Source organism: Equus caballus, chromosome 5, assembly GCF_041296265.1.
Source record: "Equus caballus isolate H_3958 breed thoroughbred chromosome 5, TB-T2T, whole genome shotgun sequence".
NCBI lineage: Eukaryota > Metazoa > Chordata > Mammalia > Perissodactyla > Equidae > Equus > Equus caballus.
The window spans coordinates 100,934,279-100,954,872 of NC_091688.1; the positions used below are offsets into that span (position 1 = coordinate 100,934,279).

Sequence of the window (20,594 nt, forward strand, 5' to 3'; positions counted from 1 at the left end):
ATGTAGTGAGCACGGTATCAGTGTAAGTTTCATATTATTGCTTCTTCAACCACCACAAAGTTCAAAGTGCTTCACGACCCAAAAGGCAGGTTCTTGGAAGAATTAAGCCATGCCAGACAAATTTATTCTACTACAAGGCTGTCTTCTGAGGACCTTCAGCTTATTCATTTATGTAATTCATCTTCATGTAAAGACATTCATATATTTGAAAACAGCCATCTTGTCCCACCCGAAGCTTCTCTTCTCAGTGCTAAATATTCTGCATTACTCAGCCATTCTTTATGTAATATTGTATCTTGCTGGAGACTAGCACACCAGTGTGTCTTTTGCTGCTTAAGCAAGAAATACTGGAAGGACCTCCATTCATCCTCAAAAGATTTATAAATAGGTAACATATAGAAAGAATTTCCCTTCTTAATGGAATACTATTAATAATAATAAAGGCTAATATGTATTGACCATCACTATGCCAGGTACAAGACCTCATTTGAACTACGCAAATCCTTGGGGGTTCTTAGATGTCCCACAGAGGATCCCCAAAGAGAAGGATACAGGACTTCCTACATGGTATATTATATTTCTGTCCACAAAATATTCTGATTTCCCTTCATGAAATAGCCCTCCCCATCGTGTTATCTCAGGAGTGGCCACGTGACGTACTTTGGCAAATGGAAGCAGAAGCTTTAAGAGCCAGGGTTCCCCTTGTCCCTTTCCTCTGTGCCACAATGGTCAGCAAATGGCTTGGGCTCCACAGTGAAGATGACTCCACCTCCCTAGAAAAGACTGAACCATGATGCACATGTAACATGAGCAAGAAATAAATTTTTATGTTGTAAGCCACCAAGATTTTTGAGGTGATTTCTTATCACAGTGGAAGCTAGCCTATCTGGATTGTTACACCCTCAGCCTTGGATTCTGAATGTTGTACAGAAGTCTTGTTGATCATATTTGTATAATGTGACTCAGAACCCCTTCACACTCTGGGTCTCCTGTGAACAAATATATTCCTTCCAAGGTGAGACATGTAGCAACATGTAAGACATGCCAGGTGTCATCTAGGGAACAAGTCTCTTGTTCTGGACACCACATTTATTCTACAGCAGGATAATATTTTCCCATATTTCACCCCACGATCCTTCTCCCACTTCATGCAACAGCTGAGGAATTTTATGCCCCTTGTTTTAAGGAAGAGAGAATGCAGGAGAAAGAAAGAAACCGAGAGTCTTTTCTTGGCTTTGATTTTGGGGTTAGACCCCCAGAAGAAATGGAGAAAATACTTGTGCTAAGACAATACAATTGACTTGGGAGTCTGCAAATGGTTAAGAGCTTTCTATTCCCCATACTCTAGACTAGGAACAATCCTCTGGGCTAGGGGAAGGGAAGCCTCAGAGGAGAATTTAACTGGAAATGATTCCCTGGAAACAAGGGGCCCTGCATGCCTGCCTGCTTCCCAGGACGGAGCCCAGCAGGGAGGATGAGAGAAACAACAGAGCGATTAGGAGGATCCAAATGCAGCAAAGGCTTAGTACATCTGAATATTACTGCTAGACTGAGGTAGCCTCAGACCTGGAGAAGTGGCAAGACCCCAGAGTAAAGCGTATCACAGACCGAACCTGGTGCACAAGCAGGTCTGGTTTGGCAAGCATAGGGTTTTTAAACGCTTGGATCTTGAATGACTTTGAGGGGAGCACACCATTTCTAGGTTTTCTCGGCCACACTCCCTATCATCTTATACCTGGTCTACTATACTCACCTGCCCCTAAAGGCATTTGAGTTTGAAATCTCTGACTAGACATATAGACAAGAAAAAACTTCACATGGTTTCCCATGTGCCTCAGCAGAGTAATTCTATTTACTCAAGAGAGTGGTGCAAGAGGAAGAGAGAGAGGACAGGTCACTGGTGATTGGAAACCAGATGTAAACAAGGTAAACAACAGTGTCCCAATGAATGCTGATGTGGATGGGTGACAACCAGACCAGGATGCGTCCTCAAAGTTATGGCACTTGCAAAATCCCATTCTCCACCAGGACTGGGTCAAAGCACAGGGACACCAAATTGACTGAGATGAAGTTGTTACCACCTAGCAAGTCAGATGTTTTGGGTTGGACGTTGTGTTGACTCCCCAGTAGCTACTGCTTTTCTCTCTCACTGAGTGCCAACAGTGAAGCTTGGGGAATGACCTTGACTCAAGCGATAGACCCAATTGTTCCAAGGGTATTCCTAGTACCTCTTGCCATTAACTAATTAAGGAATGGACAAGTGACCCAATTGTGAGCAATTACGAGTAACAGCGATTTTATGGAAGTTTCTGGGAAGGTTCATAGTAACCAATGGGAGCCAATCAATCGTTCTTTCAAACAAGATGTCTTTGTATCGCAGCTGTTGTTGACAGCCACCCTACAGACATGAGGGGGACCAGCATTAGTTTGAAGCCAGCAGCGGGGATGGCAGAGCAGAAAGATGAAAAGAACTTAGTCCTTAATCACATAATTCAGCCTCTAAAACAACCCTGAATTCTCCCTTGCTTTTCGACATCCTCTTAGATTAGCCCAATGAATTCTTTTTTGTTTAAGTCAGTTTGAGTTAGATTTTCTATTGCCCACAGTTAAAGAATACTGACACAGGCTCATAGTAAATATTAATTTTAGTCATAGAACAATTTAAAAGTTATAATTTTTTACATCATGGTTAAAGAACTAAGACTGTTTGCTAAAATTTTCTATAACCTAAAGTTGAATTTGCTTTTTTGGAAAACCCCTTAAGTATTAACTTATACTGACATAAAACCTTGAAAGCATTTTTTAAATTGTTCTGGGATGATCACTGGAAACTAGACAATTCTCACTCTCAATTCTGCCCCATTCACTCGTTTAACAGTACTTACTGAGTGCCTACTGCATACCAGGCACTGAGTCAGCTCTGAGGACACAGTGGTGGTCTAAAGGGTCCCTACTTCTGTTGACTTACAAATTATCAGATACAAGGAATTCAAGTTCAGAAATGGTTTCAATAGCTCAGCCAAGAAACCTTTAAATGAAAGAAAGAAATTTGAGTTAAATTCTGAAATGAAGGAAAATTCAACAAGGAAGGCAGCTCCAAACACTAGCCAATGGTACCCAGGTTGAGTTGGTCGCAGAGTGAAAAATCTCAGGGAGTTTGAAATGGGAGCATCCTAAGACTGCCTTATCTTATAGTGGATCATGTCTCAGGTTATATTCAAGGCTTTTCTCCAACTGGCTCCAGAAAACATCATTTTCCTTTCTTCCTCAACATAAATATGTATAAATAAGCCACTTTTCATTTTACCCATTCAACAAACATTTACTGAGTTCCTACTATATTCCAGCTTCTAGGCTAAATGCTGGGGATACAGAGTTAAATAGGATCCCTGCCTTTAACAAACTTTAAGGTTAATGAGGGAGTCAGACATATAACAACAACAAAAACAAAAAGTTTGAAAGAATGGGCTCTAATGTCAAGAACTTAATTACAAACTGGGGTCAACCATTTACAAATTGGGTGATTTGGATCCATTGTATAGCCTTAATTCTCTCACATCTAAAAGAGGAAGAAGAAAAACACTTGTTTCATAAGATTTTTTTCTGATTATTAAATGCTTTCTGAAAAAAATCATATATCAAGCATGTAGTAAGCACTCAGTAAATATTAGCTATTACTACTATTCACTCAATACTATGATTCAAGCACTGTTCTAGATGTTTGTGATACATCAGTGAGTAAAACAGACAAGAATCTCTGTCCTTGTGCAGCTTCCATCCTATTTCATGCAAAATAGTAAATATAATGGAGGTGTGTATGAAAACTCACCCTTGTATCTCTAGAATCTGGTTTTCTTAGCTTGGGATTGTCCCAGATCCTGAGAAAAGGAATTGGATGCAAGGCATTTCTAGATATAATCCTAGAAAGTTTGGTCAGGGAGAGGATAAGCAGAGAAGGGACAGGAGGAAAGCCAACACAGTATATGTGACTTAGTTGGTCACCTCTGGGGGCAATCGGAGCACATTCTCACAGGGACCCTGTGAATGACTGAGTAGAACACACCTCAGAATTGTCCTGGGATATGAGTCCACCCATTTGTTTGCCTTGGTAGAAGGCTGCTCCTGAGGCACCCCTCAACAGAAAAAGACAAGAAGCCATCGGCATGCATAGGGACTGTCTGCAGGCGATCTCATGGGATCTTTCGTGGATATGGGTAAGGAGCCAACAGCTCTGCTATACTAATAACATTCATATTCTATTATAACTGTGTCTCCGAGATAAATTATAATTTAAAAAATTAGTTCATATGAATATTACTGCTAGACTGAGATAGTGTTAACCTTAACTCCACTCTATTCTCTATTTTTAGAGATCTGAGTATCGAGAACACTTTTCCACGGAAATCAGAGGACCGGAATTGAAGAAGCTTTGTTGCAGCAGTATCATTCAATTCTTTGAACTCCTTCCAAGTTACATTCCAAAAACCACAGAGTGACCTATCATTAAAATGCATTTTTTAGTCACTTGTTAGCTGAAATTTGATTCTTCCCTCAATTCTGTTGCAAGAAAAGAATTAGACGGCACTTGACTTGTAGAAGGGTTTGTTATCCAGTCATGAGAGCCACTGACTATCTGGATTTCTGGAAAGTTTATCAAAAAGGCTTTCTGAAGGGGGCTGGCCCTGTGGCCGAGTGGTTAAGTTTGCACGCTCAGCTGCAGGCGGCCCAGTGTTCCGTTGGTTCGAATCCTGGGCGCGGATATGGCACTGCTCATCAAACCACGCTGAGGCAGCGTCCCACATGCCACAACTAGAAGGACCCACAACAAAGAATATACAACTATGTACCGGGGGGCTTTGCGGAGAAAAAGGAAAAAAATACAATCTTTAAAAAAAAAAAAGACTTTCTCAAGAATTACCAAATGATTATTAAATCATATTTGTTACGCTTACACCTAGAAGCATTTTGATTAACCAAATATGTTGAGAAAGGATTAGAAAAATAAAAAATATATTAATTTCAAAATACCTTGGATAATAGAAATTTTGACTAGGAATTTTTCTCTCCTAAATCATGTGATTTAAATATATTTTATTAAAAAATCTGGGTGCTGTATTTTTAGCTCACTCGATTTATGGAAAATATTCACCTAACACCTAACTGGCCAAGTCAGCCTTAACTATCAAACCAACCAGCCAAATCAGACTTTTTCTCTGTCAGAAACAATCTGACTACATATTTCTATTCAAATAAACACGTTAAGACACATCCCCATGACAACCATCTCACTTCTGAATTCAAAGAGAGAGAAAGAGAATTTGCTCCTGAATGAAATAAAGTGTGTAAAGTGCCATTCTAGTTAATATTTTTTATCAATACTCCCCTTTTGTTTTTTCGCTATCACAAGACTCTTTGTCAGAAGTGATGGAATTGGGGCCAGCCCCGTGGCCGACCATTAAGTTCAAGCGCTCTGCTTTGGCAGCCCAGGGATTCGCTGGTTTGAATCCTGGGCGTGGACATGGCACCACTCATCAGGCCATGCTGAGGCGGCATCCCACGTGCCACAATTACAAGGACGCACAACTAAAAATACACAACTATGTACTGGGGGCTTTGGGAGAAGAAGGAAAAATAAAATCTTAAAAAAAAAAATCCCAACAGGGGCCAAAATAGTCCATTCCAGACAGCACCTTCCATTCTCCACAGGTCATGTATAAGTCAGGGAGAAACTCCAGGCTGGATGAGAAGATGTCTAGCCGGCCCTGGTATCTTGAATGGTCTCTTTGGAGCCCTGGAGGTTTGCACACAAAGGGCAATGCACCATCATGAGACAGGGACAAGTAGAGCTTTTATTTTATCAAACGGGATAAGGGTGATCATGGAACGGGAGTTGAGAAAGCAAAACTGGGATAACACCTCGATACTCAGTATCTTCTCGGAGAAATCTTTTCTGGCAGAATTACATACGGAAATCAAGATCCAGAACCTGACTCCCTTAGAATCATCTGCGCCATCACACCTCGTGTAAAGTCTTTGTATCTGTCTTTGAAAACCATTTGATATAAACCACTTGTTCCTCACAACAGCTCTGTGAGTTTGATACTAAAAACAGCCATTAATATGACTTTCATTTCACTGATGAGAGAACTAAGGTGCAGAGACATCACACCAGTTACCAAGGTCGCTTGAACCCAGTTGGATGGACATCCTGGGCTCTTTCAGCAGGAGCTTCTGCTCCACCAAGTAGAGCAACACACCACCCAGCACCGTTTGCCTGTCTGCCTGGAAGGGCCCTGCCTCTATCCCTTCGCATGAACTGCTGGATTGAATGACACTCAAGTTTCTATCAATTTCTCATCGAGACTCAATTAGAGTGTTTTATCTCTGGCTCAAGCTAATTTTTTTCCCAACAGCTTATTAAGAAAAAAATTTAAAATATATGTAAATTGAAAAAATGCATACCCATCATTTAAATTCCACCATTAGTCTTTTACTAAAACAGCCAGGCTTACGTTCGAACAAATCTTTGGCAGCTTACATTTGCCCCTTCTATAAAACAGGAAAATACCACTGTACCTTCATCCACAGTGTTTTCAAGCAGTAAGGCTGCTGAGCCACAGAAAACCACAAATATAAATTTTCCCATTCCCACGGGGTCAGAGCATTCGTTTAGTCCAGTGGTACCAAACCTAGAAGTACATCGGAATCACCTGGGGAGTTTTTAAAACATCCCAGGGCTCAGCCCTATCCCAGATGAGGGATAGTCAGAATCTCTGACTGAGTCAGAATCTGTAGGAGCAGATACAGCATTTATCATTCAATAGACCAACAAGCAATTAACGAGAACCCACTATGTGTCGGATGGTGTTTTGGGCATCAGAGTGAAGAAGGAAAGTCCTTGCCCTCACGGAGATCCGCCTCTTCTTGTGCTGCGGAATTCCTTCCTGCACAGTGTCCCAGCCCCTTCCATCTAACCCTCCCTCCCTCCCCAACTTCTGGGTCTTTGTTCAGTCCCCAGAATATTCTTCTTCCCCATCTGTGACTAGAGAGTGCCTGCTGGTGCCCCTCTAGATGCTATGCCTCCGTCCATCACTTCCTTCCCAGCCCACGACTGGGTTTTCATGTCGTCGTGATCGCGGGATACAGCACATCATGCCAGGGTTTCTGGCTTCATGTGTGGGACTCCGCTCACTGTGAAGAGACAGAGATCGTCCCTCTGGACCTGATGTCCTCATCATGTAGGGAAGTGCCTGGAACAGGGCACAGTTTCAAAATTTAAAACAAACAAAGGCCAGTTGGTATTATATTAACTCTAACTCGTGGCATGTCTCCTGAGACCCATTCTGAGTTCCTTCCAGATGACTTGTGTGATGGGTTGAGAGATGCTCTGTTTTACTCAAAGCAACAGGAGCTGGACTTTGCGGTGGACAGAGCTGAGACAATGAAGGGCTCTGGAAGCTTACCATTGTGTTCTTGGATGTTTCTAAGTCCTCCATTGACAACTCTTCAAAACTCCCCCCCCCCGCCGACACCGCAACAGAATTTGTGGTGGGGAACGTCCTAGAGAAAACACACCATGAAAGAGTGTGCTCGGCTTGACAGAAATAGTGCCGCTTTGACCTCAGGCAGAGCAGAGGGCGAAGTCTCCTGGCCACCCCTACTATCTATTTGACTTGGGCAGTTTACTTAACCTCTCTGAGCTTCAGTTTCTTTACCTACAAAATGCAGACGAATATCCTCGCCCCCTTCTCTGCACATTAGACAGCAGGCTTCCTGAAGAATAACGTTAATAGCTGACATGTCCTGAGCGCTCACCATGTGCCAGGCATGCGGCGAACTCCTTTGCAGTTGGACACGCAGCCCCTGCAAGGCACTGTTGATAGCCCTGCTTTACGGGTCACAAGACACACGAAGGGAGTTGTCAATGATTACACAGCTAGTAAAGAGTGGATTCTAATCCAGACGAGCTGGCCGCAAGAGCTCACTCCTGCCCTGTCCTAGAGTCTGTTTGCCTTATTCACCCCGGATCTCCAGGTCCTGGAAGAGCAGCTGACAAAACAGGTGCTAAAAATAACTAGTGAATGAATCAATCAATACCTTCTTACAGCTTGGTTGTAAGGAGGAAGGAAGGAATATTCACTGTTTCTACTACGTTCCAGGCTCTTTTATGTGTCTTATCTGGTTAATCCTCCCTATGAAGTGTGTGCTACTATGAAATCTATCTTAATGATAGGGGACACGGAGGAGGAAGTGGGGCTGAGAGAGGTAAAGTAACTCACCCAAGGACACTCAGCTGACCGACAGCCTCGAAGCTTCCCCACTCCTAAGCCTGCGTTCTTTCTTCTCTACCTGTGGTCTTTAAACGCTTTTGCTCACCTTGTACCTTTTCATGATGACAACTAGAATCTTTCATCATTAGTGTAACTAATTGCAAAGGCTATAATTTCCCAGGTGTTGTAAATATTCACATCTCAAAACCATTGAATACCTTTTTGGGAGGGAAGTTAAAATTTTTTGGTTCCTGATATCACTTCCACAATTTATAAATCAGGGTGATACGCCTGATGCAATAAAAAGGAAAAGAAAAATCTACGACACATAAAAGACTTCAGGAATATACCTCTGATTAACACTACAATGCATTAATCACTGGTTGCACTTTTTGCAAACTGTGGCCGTGACAGTCCTGAGCAAGAAGGGCTCTTATTTAAGCTGCAGTCACTTTTCCGGCTATTGATGATCACTGATCCTTTTGTGACAGAGTTTTTCTAGTTCCTCTAATGCATCTGGGACAACTGTCTCAAAGTAACTCATAACTTTCCTAACAGCTCCTCATTCTCTCCCCTGCTAAGAACTGTAGCCCTTTTCTGCTGAATTTTTAGAAACTTCTACTACCATATCCACCAATTCTACCCCTCTATCCATTACCTCCACCACAGGGACGGCTGGTGCTTCCTCCACCAAAACTGCCCCCTTCACTGGTCTGTAATTTGATGGCTGTTGGCCACTATAATTTCCAAATCATTGTCGTTCCCACCACCACCATTTTCTCCTTCCACTGCCAAAATTTTCTCCTTCATTGTCACCATTGTATCCTCCGCCACTGCCGCCACATCCTCCACCTTGGTTCCCACATTCTGGTTCATCATCCCCCCAACTACTATAACTCGGATCACATCTGCCATAGTCGCCACCATCACCTCCACATCCACTGTATCCACTATTATGTCCTTCACAACTGCCTGTGCTGCCACCGCCTCCACACCACAGCTTCCTCTGCCACTGAAGTTACCACATGGCCAAAGCTCTCTCCGTGACCCACAGAGTCGCCAGATCCCCTTCACGACCTCTTTGCGGTCTAGCAGACTGTACTTCTTGTTTAGAAAGAGCCTTGTTCACTTTACAGTTTGCCCATTGATAGTGCAATATTTCTGAACAACAATTTTATCAACTGTATCATGATCACCAAAAATTACAAAAGTAAATCTTCTCTCTCTTCCACTCTGCTTGTCTTCCATAACTTCTAGGATTTCAGTCTTGCCATACTTTTCAAGTAGTCTCTCAAATTACATTGTTCTAGATCGCCTTTAATGCCACCAACAAAAATTTTCCTTCACTCTTAGGTGGCACCAGCTTTAGGAAATCTCCTCTAGAAACAGTCTCTTTGGTTCCACTACATGCCCATCAACCTGGTCTAGACACATTGCAGCATTCATTTCTTCAACTTTAGAGTAAATCACAAAAATCGAAGCCCCCGGGACATTTTGTTTGGGGGTCTCATCACCATGCAATGTATGTGAGTGCCCCATTTTTCAAAATTTTCCCTAAAATTATCAACTATAGTTTCAAACCTCAGATCACAAATACACAGTTTTCTAAACTACTCTGTTTCTTTTGGGTCCTGGCCCTCTGATGGCAGCTGGACTCTGGCTGGGGGTAACCAGGCAGAGGTTTTTCCTCCATTTTTAGACCAAACTAGCCTCTTTCCACTTGAGTTCAATATGGGACGGAGAGGAAGAGCGGCGTCACTGTTTAAGATGCATCCAGTGGAATTTAAAACCAAAAGTGAGTTTTTATTCACATCATCTATTTAAACAATATAGGAACGGTCTACAATGGCTGGAAATTTCCTCTTTTCTCCTTGGGTTCTTATTTTTCTTTCACTTCTCCCTCAAAATTGTATTCTACTGTGATTTATTTTATGTATGAAAGTCATTTCTCGATCATCCTTACACATAGCTCTTTTTAAACCATATACATTGAAATTTTGATAAATAATTGTTACATATTAAAAGCAAATTTTATTGGAAATCCATCTGTCAATGAGCTGGTTGTGTTTTTCGTTTTTGCTTTTTCAAAGAGTTCATGAATCCGTGGATTAACATAAACTATTGCTAGAATGGAGAAGGTTGCATTTCAATTCTATTCCTATTTTTTGTTTTTATGGATATAAGAGCTGAGAACCTGTTTATATAAATAAGTAGATGGGAACAGAAGGAGTTATTATAGCAATGTCACTCAGTTCTTTGAACTCCTTCTGAGTTGTATGTCAAGAAACACATAGTTTTATGTCATCAATAATAATTTCAATGATCTATGAACAGTCAACTTGATTAGGTTCTCCTTCAGTTTGTTAAAAACAAAGAATTAGAAACCACTGACTTGAAAGAGAAATTAATACCCAGCCATTAGAGTCATTCAGTTCTCAACAGCTTCACCAATATTTTGAATTGCCTCTTTGGATATTTTTACACCCGAGAGTAACGTGCCACAATAATTTGAGATGGATGGGATGCACATCTTTCTTTTCTTGAAGTGGGAAGTGGGCAGATTGTGAAAGGCGATATGGAAGAGGAGTTGTACCTTCTTTGGGTCTCTTTCTTAGGTAGATCAGTTTGGGACCAGCACATATGGAAGTTCAGAACCTGAAAATTTCTTTCTTTTTTTCTTTTGCAGAGGAAGATTCGCCCTGAGCTAACATCTTCTGCCAATCTTCCTCTGTTTTTCGCTTGAGGAAGATCAGCCCTAAGCTAACATCTGTACCAATCTTCCTCTATTTTTCGTATGCGGGATGCTGCCACAGTGTGGCTGACAAGTGGTGTAGGACCATGCCCAGGATCCGAACCTGTGTCCCCAGGCTGCCAAAGCAGACCACACTGAACTTTAACCACTACACCATAGGGCTGGTCCCAGAAAACTTATTTCTTTAGAACTACTCATGCCTATGTCCCCCTTGGAAGTCTTCCTAACTTGCAGGGGCACACATACCCCAAGGCCATTGTCTCTCTATCCCCTATCTGAAGTTGTCAAGATTAGAAATAACAGATGTTTAGTACATAAAGTAGACACACTATAACATCTGGCTCTTACGACTTCTATTTTGTAATAATCCAGTTACTCAGAGTAGTGGGGAATTAGAAGCTGGAACTGGATCCATCCAGTGGGGAGGACCAGGCCCTGGGGGAATAGATGCAAACACAGATTCACATGGAAGAACTTAGGTCTGGCCATAAAAACAGTGTCCACAGGGACTGACAAGAGTCGGGACACAGTCAGGACTAGGTAAAAGATCTCAGGACAAAAAGACAGATGTCCCACCAGATGAGAAGGGAATAAAGAATGGGGCTCTGGAGTGGTAGCGCCAACTTTGGAAAGGTTCACCAGAGGGCAGTGTGAAGGCGAAACAAAGTCTTAATGAGAAGACTGCAATTAGAGTCACACCTCGGCCACCTGCTTCCTGACTGCATGAACTAACTGCTGAGCCCCTGTTCTCTTGAAGGTGAAATGGTGATCTTGCACAGTTGTAGTTTGAATCAAATAAGATGGCAGCACAGTGCCTGGCATCAATAAGGGCACAATAAGTGGTAGCCATTTGAATAAGAAATTCCAGAACTACCTATGTCTCCTAAACCTACCTACACCACACTAGCCTTTATGGCATTCTTCCTCTTCTTGCTGGAAGAAAAGTCCCTCTACCCATACAAAGTGAGTTGGCCCACCACTGCTCTGAATCCCCTTCCCTCAATTATCTCCTCTTTTGTGTCTCCCATCTCTTCCTCTCTACTGCCTTCTCATTCTGATTACACACGCCAGCCCAAGTCTCTCAGAACTTGAGTCCTCTCTCCTGTTCTAGCTCTTTCTCCTTTCCTTGTAGCAAGAACTGTCTTCACTCCATGTCTCCTCTTCCTTATCGGCAATTCATGCCGTGGCCTATGGCAATCTGACTTCTGCTCGAATCAGCCACTGAAATTCCTCTCCTTAAGATGACTGTTCAGTTATTTCCTCTCTCAACCATACTTATTGAAGGCCTTCTCTGTGCCAGGCCCTGGGAAAACAGCTATAAACTAAACAAAATCCCTGCACTTCTGGACTTCCCATTCCAGCCAGGGTGACAACTAACTAATAAATATTCTAATGTCCAGTAGAGATAGGTGCCATGATGAGAAATTCATCTGGACAAGGGACCAAAGAGAGACTGGGGTGCTATTTTAGACAAAGTGGTCAAGGAAGGCCTCTTTGAAAAGAGGGCATGTGAGCAGAGACCTGGCCAAAGTTAGGGTGTGAGACATGCAAATATCTGGGGGTAAGAGGAGTTTAAGAAGAGGGAAAAGCAAATGCAAAAATCTGGAGGCAAAGAGCCAAATGAGAAGGGAGACTGAATCCTACTTCCTAATTCCAATCAAAGGGCTTTTCTCAATATTAACCTTATTTGACTCTCTGACATTTACCAGCTGTTGACTTCTCCCTCCATCTTGAAAATCCTTTCTCTGTTGGCTTCTACCCTGCCATTCTCCTCAGTAGTCCTGCTTTTTCTCTGTCCGTTTCATCTCACTTTTGTTCTTGAGCTCCTCATCCTCTACCTAATTCTTTTTTGAACTTTATTGAGGAATAATTGACAAAGACAATTATATATATTTAAAGCGTACAATGGGATGATTTGATATACGTATACATCGTGGAGCGATTACCAAGATTAGGATGATTAATGCATCCATCACCTCACATAGTTAACTCCTTTTGGTGGAGGAGGAATGCTTAAGATCTACTCTCAGCTACTTTCAAATATACGACACGGTATTATTCACTATCGTCACCACGCTGTACATTAGAGCCTCAGAACTTGTTCTCATAACTAAAAATTTGTACCCTTTGACAAACGTCACTCCATTTCCCCCTCCCCTCAACCTCTGCCCACCACCATTTTGTTCTCTGTTTCTAAGAAATTGGCTTTTTCAAAAAAAAATTTTTTTTTAGATTCCGCATATAAGTGAGATAGCACAGTATTTGTCTTTCTCTGTCTGGCTTATTTCACTCAGCACAATGCCCTCCAGGTCCAGCCATGTTGTCACAAATGGCACCTAATTCTTAAACGTGGGTCCTATTTTCCAGCAGCGCTATCTCTCACCTGCTCTTCTATCGCTCTGCATCCTCTCGCTGAGTGATCTCAGCCATGATTTTAGCTTCAATTACCACTCACATGTCGATGAAGCCCAGGTTTGTACTTCTAATCCATACTTCTTTTCCGAACTCTGGATTCATGTATCTCACCATAACGCATCCTTCTACTTGGATATATCCCAGGAACTTCAGACAATACACATGTCTAAAGGAAGAGCTCATCATCTTCCCTCCTAAAGCAGCTTCTTAGATAGTATTCCCGATCTAAACTGGTGGGACCACCATCGATCTTGTTGCCTAAGCCAGAAACCTAAATGTCTCCAAGTTTCCTCCCACTTCCTTTCCCTCCCTGTCTGAAGAGTCACAGGACCAGCCGATTCCATTGACTCTCCAGTGCTCCAGGCCAAATGCGCTGCCTAATGCAGACCCTTCCCCCATTTCTTACCAAGTCACCAGCTTCCCAACTGGTCTCATTGCTTCCAGTCTCTTACCCCTAATCTGATCTTCTGCGCTGACTCTAGAATAACCTTTATGGACTGTATGTCTGATCTTGTCATTTCTACATTTAAAATACTCCCGTTTCCATTAGGATAAAACCCAACCTTCTTATTGGGGAATGCGGCCCCTGCCCACCCACCTCTCCAACATCATATTCCATTGCTCCACACAGCCAGCCTGTATTTCTGCTACTCTAAATCAATTACAACCACAACTTCAATAAGTCATGTTCTCACTGATCTCCAAGCCTTTGTAAAAGTTGTACCTTCCGTTCAGCAAACTTCTGTTCAATCTTGAAGTCATAGCCTAATCTTACCAGCCTCTTCTCACTGCCCATGCTCCCAGCTCTTGCCACGTTAGGCGCTTCTCCTTTGTGTTCTGTGTTGCCTTGTTACGTGCATACATCTCTGGCATTCCCTTATAATTTTAAGTCTGCTGATTTTTCTCCCCCTTATTTGTAAGCTCTTTAAGGCCCGGGTCTGTTTCTTTCCTCTTTGTCCCCAGAGCCTAGCTTGGGGCTTAGCACACAGGGAGCATTCAATAAATGTTATTTTGAAGGCATGGAGAGGAGAAAGAAATCTCCAAACACAGCTGTGTGAAGGAGGAATGCAGAAATAGGAACACACTGAGGCCAGATACAATGGGGAGAACAGACCAGAGGACCTAAGTCCCTTTCTAGCCTGGAGCTCAGGTGAGTCTCTGAGATGGAGAACTCGGACAGGATAATGAGAGAGGACTTTTACTGTGACTGTGTCGTTCACCTCACTCCCTCTCCCTTCTGATCTGCAAAGAGGAGAAAGATATACTCACACCCTGAATGAGGACTAAGCCAATGATTTTGCAGGTGCCATCATTAACTCTTTGCCTATCAAAGCCCAGCAGTGCACAGAACATCTTTTTTTTTTTTTTTTTTCACCTCCTCTTCCTTATTGTCTGCCTTTTCATGAAGGAAAAAAAAAGAACAAGGGACTTACTGGAGGAAGATGCGGCTATTTAATTTGGGCCTCTCTTGTATCCTCTAACAATGCAGCAAACTGGTAATTCTTAGTCCTTGCTGAATTACAAAGGATATATTATCCCTGCCCATTCTGCGGCAGGAGAATAATGGTGTGGGGAAGGGAGAGAATGGGACATTATTTTTCCAGGCCTCTTTCCCAACAGAGAGGAAAAAGCTGTCGCCAAAGGGCTATGTGTTTTGCTAGGCGCTGAATCTTTCTCTCTGGTAATGTCCAAAATCCTCAGGTGAACCTAGAAGTTTGACTTTGAGAAATCTCTTCTGCTAAGCTAAAAGTGTGAATAAATAATAACATAGATACACGAATCTCTTATGCAATATTATTTGAAGTGGCCAAAGACAACACCACTGGAAACTGCCTGGATGTTTATTATAGGGGATACATAAATAAAATACGGTATATCCAAACGATGGGTATCGTGCATAAAAATAAGTTAAATCAATCTAGAGGGGCCTGAATGAAATACGGGTGAAAAAAGCAAGATGTTTTTATGAGTTTATAAGTCCCATTTTTAAAGACTATGACAAAAATCTCTAGATCTGTGAGTATATATACACATACATGCATACCTATATACAGTGCATGTCTATCTAGACATATGCACACACACTCATGGATAAGGGTGTGAGAAGACAGACCCCCCAATGTCCACATTTGCTATGGTGGGGGAGGGACGATGAAGCAGAAGGGGATGTGGTTGATTGTTTTACAAGGGTGGTGCTTGGTTTGTTGCTTCAAGCTGGAATTACTTTTGCAGGTCAAAATGAAAACCCAAATTTTACACACACACACACACACACACACACACACACAGGCACATGAAAGATAAAAGTCCTCAACTGGTGCTTTAAGGCTAAACTCCATTCTAACAAGCAGGATCCCTTTGTCGCCTCCTAAAGGCTCCCTGGTCAGCTGCTATAACAGTCCCCCTGAGGAAAATGGGGAAAAAGGAGGCTAACACTCTCTGGCTGGGCTGCATAAAACCCTTCTTAAATGACCAGCCTGCTGAGAGATGGCACCGAGGACTGTGGAAACCCAGGCTCTGGAATGGTCCATCGGAACTCTGTGTTCCAGGGAAGCAGAAAAGCAGAAAAAGGCAGCCTGATTGCCTCTTGGCTCTTAGCCAAAGGAGCCACTAGTGGTGGGAGTGGAATTTTTCCATGGCAAAGGAAGAGGAAAAATCAGATCACATTTCCTTCAGGCAGAGCCCTATTTACTCAGGAAGATCTTGGGGCCCTTGTTGCTCATAACAGGAGCGTGTTCATTGGGTCAGGCCCTGGTTTTCACCACTAGAAATCTTTTCTCTCTTCCTTTTCTTTCTTGGCCTTCAAGTTTGAAGGTGTTTCCCCCTAAAATGCAAACGCCCTAGAGAAGTGCCATGGGTGACCACTACTGTGTTAAATGCAGAGGGAAGTCAGGGCAAAACAAACGTGAAGAAATATTGGTTCAGCTAGGAAAGTTATGTCTTCCTTTAGAATCAGGCATTTCTGCCTTCTACGTCAAAACCAACTGCATGAGCAGCTTTGGGGGTACTTGAAGGCCCACAAGAAGAGGCTCCCCTCCCTTACTGCTTCTCCCACTCCCTCCCAGCCAGGGCATTTGGATAGGAATCATGGACATTCAGAAACCATTTTTGTATAGTTTCACTTGGGAGCAAATTCTTTCAGAAAATGTGGAACCACAGAATCATGTACTTGGAAGGGACTTAGTGGCCATCTACTCCCCCCTCGACCAATATACTACCAATTCTGGACACCATTTTCTGGGGGGTGACCATCAGCTATGCGCTCTTTCATTTCGTGCAGTCCCCAGAACACCCCCAGGAGGAAGGGGCTTCCTTTCCCAGCTCACAGATGAAGAAAGCTGGGAAGTCGTCCTGAACAGGCGACAGCCAGCATAACCATTGGTCGTGTTTACACCTTCAAGGGCCGCTCAGGATGTATCTAATCGCTGGATCTTCTCTGTTACCTGTTCTTAGTTCTTTCACCTGGTCCTTCCCGTTCCTTACCATCCTGGTCCTACTTGTCTGCACACTCTCCTGTTTGTCAGCTTCCCAGCTTAATTGTCACGGCCAGAACTGAAAACAGTAACTACCAAATTGTAAACTCCGTGACAGCAGAGAATGTACGTGTCTTGCTCAATAAAACAAAGAGTGTATCTGTCTTGCTCTCCCACCTCGTTCTGGATGCTTCCAAAGTTGGGTAACGCAGTCTAGCTCACTGCTAGCCTTAGCGGGAGTGTCCCACCCTGACACTGACAGCTCACCCAGCATTCACTGTCACCCAAACCACTAAGACTTTAAAAAACACTGGCGCAGAGCCAGGCAGGTCGTCCCCAAACTGTTTTTGTAAAACAGGCTTGCCTGTTCTCATTTTCTGCCTCGAGAGACAGTGTGCTGTAGTGGAAAGAGCACAGCCTTCGGCCACGTAAGGACCTGGTGGAGAAGCTTGGCTTCACCACTCACTGGTTGCGTACCCTTGGACCAGTCACTGAGCCTCCACTTTCAGCATCTGTAAAATGGGGATGATGACACCTCTTTCACAGAAATGTTTTGAGAACTAAATGCGACAATGGATGCACGGTACCTAGCCCATAAGAAATGCTTGAGAAATTGTTAATTTACTCAAAATAAAGTTCTATCTCAAGTTCTTCCACTATAAATGCATCTTAATCACTCAAGGACATCACCTTCAGTCAGCAGAGACAAAGGAGAATATACGAAACTCCTGGTGCTTGTACGAAGAAAACAGGCCCTAGGAACTGAAGCGACTAGAGACGTAGACGATCGAAGCTTGTCTATGGAAAACCACCCAGGGCGACACCTCCCTGGCTCACTGCCAGGCCCAGAACAAGCAACCAGCCTGCGGTTCTGACACTCCCATGGTGTGGGAGCCATCGGGTAGGGCTGGTGACATCACGATGCCTCCCGACCAGGCTTCCACAGCGTCAGAAAGATAAACCCAAGGGAATAAAGCAGCCACAGTCAGGAAAGAATCAGGCTGAGTTTTGGTGTATTTAATCCAGTCACTTCTTCAATAAGCATCACAGAGCACCTAGCATCTGGCGGTGCTGCTCCCAGCTGCCGCCCAGACGGAAAGGAGAGAGACGCGGTTGGTGCCCAGGAGCAGCTGGAAGTCTAGTAGGGAAGACAAGAGCACAGATATCCGCAGCATGTGGGTAAGGGCATGAACGGCATGCGCACAGGACAGCGGAGCCACACGGGACTGGAGAAGAGTCAAACAAGCCATCCTCTTGTTTCTAAAACCTTACATTGGAGCAAGGGGCAAGATGGTATGCTTACAAAACCGTGAGCTCAGACTCAGAGACATGAGTTCTCATTCCTCCTTGCTTCTCTTTGACTTTGCACAAATATCTCCCCCACTTTGGGCCTTAGCGTTCCAGTGGAACTACGTGTTTCTTAAGGGTAGGGCACAGTCCTAAGCTCCCTGCATGTCTACATTTCCTCATCTGTAAAATGGGGGGTCGACATAATCTTTCCTCATAGGATTAAATGGTGTGATGTTTGTAAAAGCATCAAAACAATGCCTGATTCACAATAAGCTTAAATAAAATGAATATAACTCCCCTAATTATACTCCCATGGTGTGGGAGCCATCGGGTAGTCCCCATGTCCCTATTTTAAACCTCTTAGTGAAGGGAATGACAGGACTCCTCAAGGACCCTGCAAGCCTACCAGTGAGTCCCCTGTCACCAGACTGTGCTGCCCCCACCTCCTTGCACAGGCGTCTCCCAGCACTGGGCCCCCTGAGTTAGCGTCTGGTGCCTCTGGTTCTCCCCAACTCTACTCCCATCCTGATTCCCGTGACTCCTTTATCCATGTAGCTGATTCTCCCAGTGTCCTCCTCTCTGCCTCCCTTGACTTACCCTGTTCTCTACTCACCTTGAGGAGCTCCCATGCATGGGGCGCAATCTCAACACTTTCATTTTGACTTTCAACAAAATATAGTTTATTTCTACGCTACTTGGGGAGTCCCCACTTATTCCTAGTTTGTACAGAGCTATGTACAAAGTATAGATTTTTTAATATGCCTCCCGTTTTTCAGATAAAGGGACTAAATGAGTCATAACGTAGTGGGCTGGAATAACCCAGCCAATTACAAATTAAGTTAATCAATTCCATTCCTAAAACAAACACGCTTGTTTAGACGTTTCTTAGTTGAAAGTCACAGTCCTCGGAGATTAAACAGGCAGCCTCTATCTAGCAGTAAAGGAATGGGTGGGCGTGGGGAAAGCCTTTGACTGATTAGCTCAGAAAGAATCTATGTCTGTCTCAGGAAGGCTGTAATTTTATTATGACGAGACAGAAAACCTGTTAGAATGTAAGTAAGGCCCTTCCTCACGTCTAGATTCTCCCATCCTTACGTTTACCCCGTTAGTAAAATATTCCTCCAGTCGCTCCCCGCCTTCACCAGCCCTCCTTACTCCTCATTGCCGGCCGCTCCTGCTGTGGGTTTCGCCATGGAGTCCTCTAGCCGTCATGACAGAAGTGGCTCCTCCAACCTCAGCCCCAGCTTTCCTGGAGTCTGGGAATCTGGGATCGGGCTGCTCTCCGAATCTGCTAGGAGCCCTGGGCCCCTGCCTGAGCCCACCCTCAGCTTCCAGCTTTCCAGAATCTTGATCTACTGACCCAGCCTGTGCAACTGCATCAGGGCTCCGAATTCCTCATTTATACTTGAATTCCTCCCTGGGCTGAGAGCTCTTCTCGGAACCTCCGCCGACTAACTTGGGTCCTTGCACCCTACTCAGCCCTTGCTGGAAGCCCAACTCTGTCACTAGCTGTGAGACAAGTAACCTAAGCTTTCTGAATCCCCATTTTCTGTTTTCAGTTCAATATATTTTATTCATTTTCAAGTACTTAAGACTTATGCTTCTCTTTCTCTGCGATCAATGGCATAAATCAAGACAACAGAAGAATGTTTTTCTGTGTAACTTTGAACACGGGTGGAACCTTCAGCCTCTGCCACGTTGGGAGGATGACGCCACAGTGAACAAACCTAAAAGCAAAGAAAGGAAACATTTGGTCTGAGGAACTCCTGGGAGCTTGCTAGAAACACAGAATGTGGGGCCCCTCCCCAGACCCACTGAATTAGTTACCACACTTTAACAGGACCCCCAGGGGACTCCTAAGCGCACTACAGTTTGGAAAGCACTGCACTAGGTTATTCTTTAGGGTCCCGCTCAAAGGTGTCACCTCTGTGAAAGCGTCAGTGGTCCTCCTATCAAACTTGCCCACTTAGCTCCATCTGGGCACTTATTTACTCTCTCCTCCGGGCTCCCATTTCCCCACCCACTCACCCGTCCATCCATCCACGCCTCCAACCATCCTTGAATCCGCAGACACTTAGTGAGGGCTTATCGTTGTAAGGCACTTTCCTTATTGATGAAGATGAAAAGACAAACCCCACACGCTCCGTTCCGTCAGAGAGCGCACAGTCTTGTGGAGAAGGGGATAGTTATAGAGGATTACAGCATATTGATCAGTGCTATATATTCAGCAGGCACAAACATTTACTTTTTGCTGGGATGAGGGCTTGGGCAGGAGGCTGGGGAGCACAAAGGAGGCCCACCCCACTCGGCCAACGAGGTCAGGAAGATGGACCAAAGTCATTGGCATCCAAGTTTTGCTAATCCTTTAAGTCTCAGCCTACACATTCCTCCTCC

General features: G+C 43.8%; 1 pseudogene; it reads right to left on the minus strand.

Moving 5' to 3' along the window:
- Positions 1-9,288: 9,288 nt before the first annotated feature.
- Positions 9,289-13,427, minus strand: LOC111773656 (heterogeneous nuclear ribonucleoprotein A3 pseudogene; annotated as a pseudogene).
- Between the last annotated feature and the right edge of the window lie 7,167 nt (positions 13,428-20,594).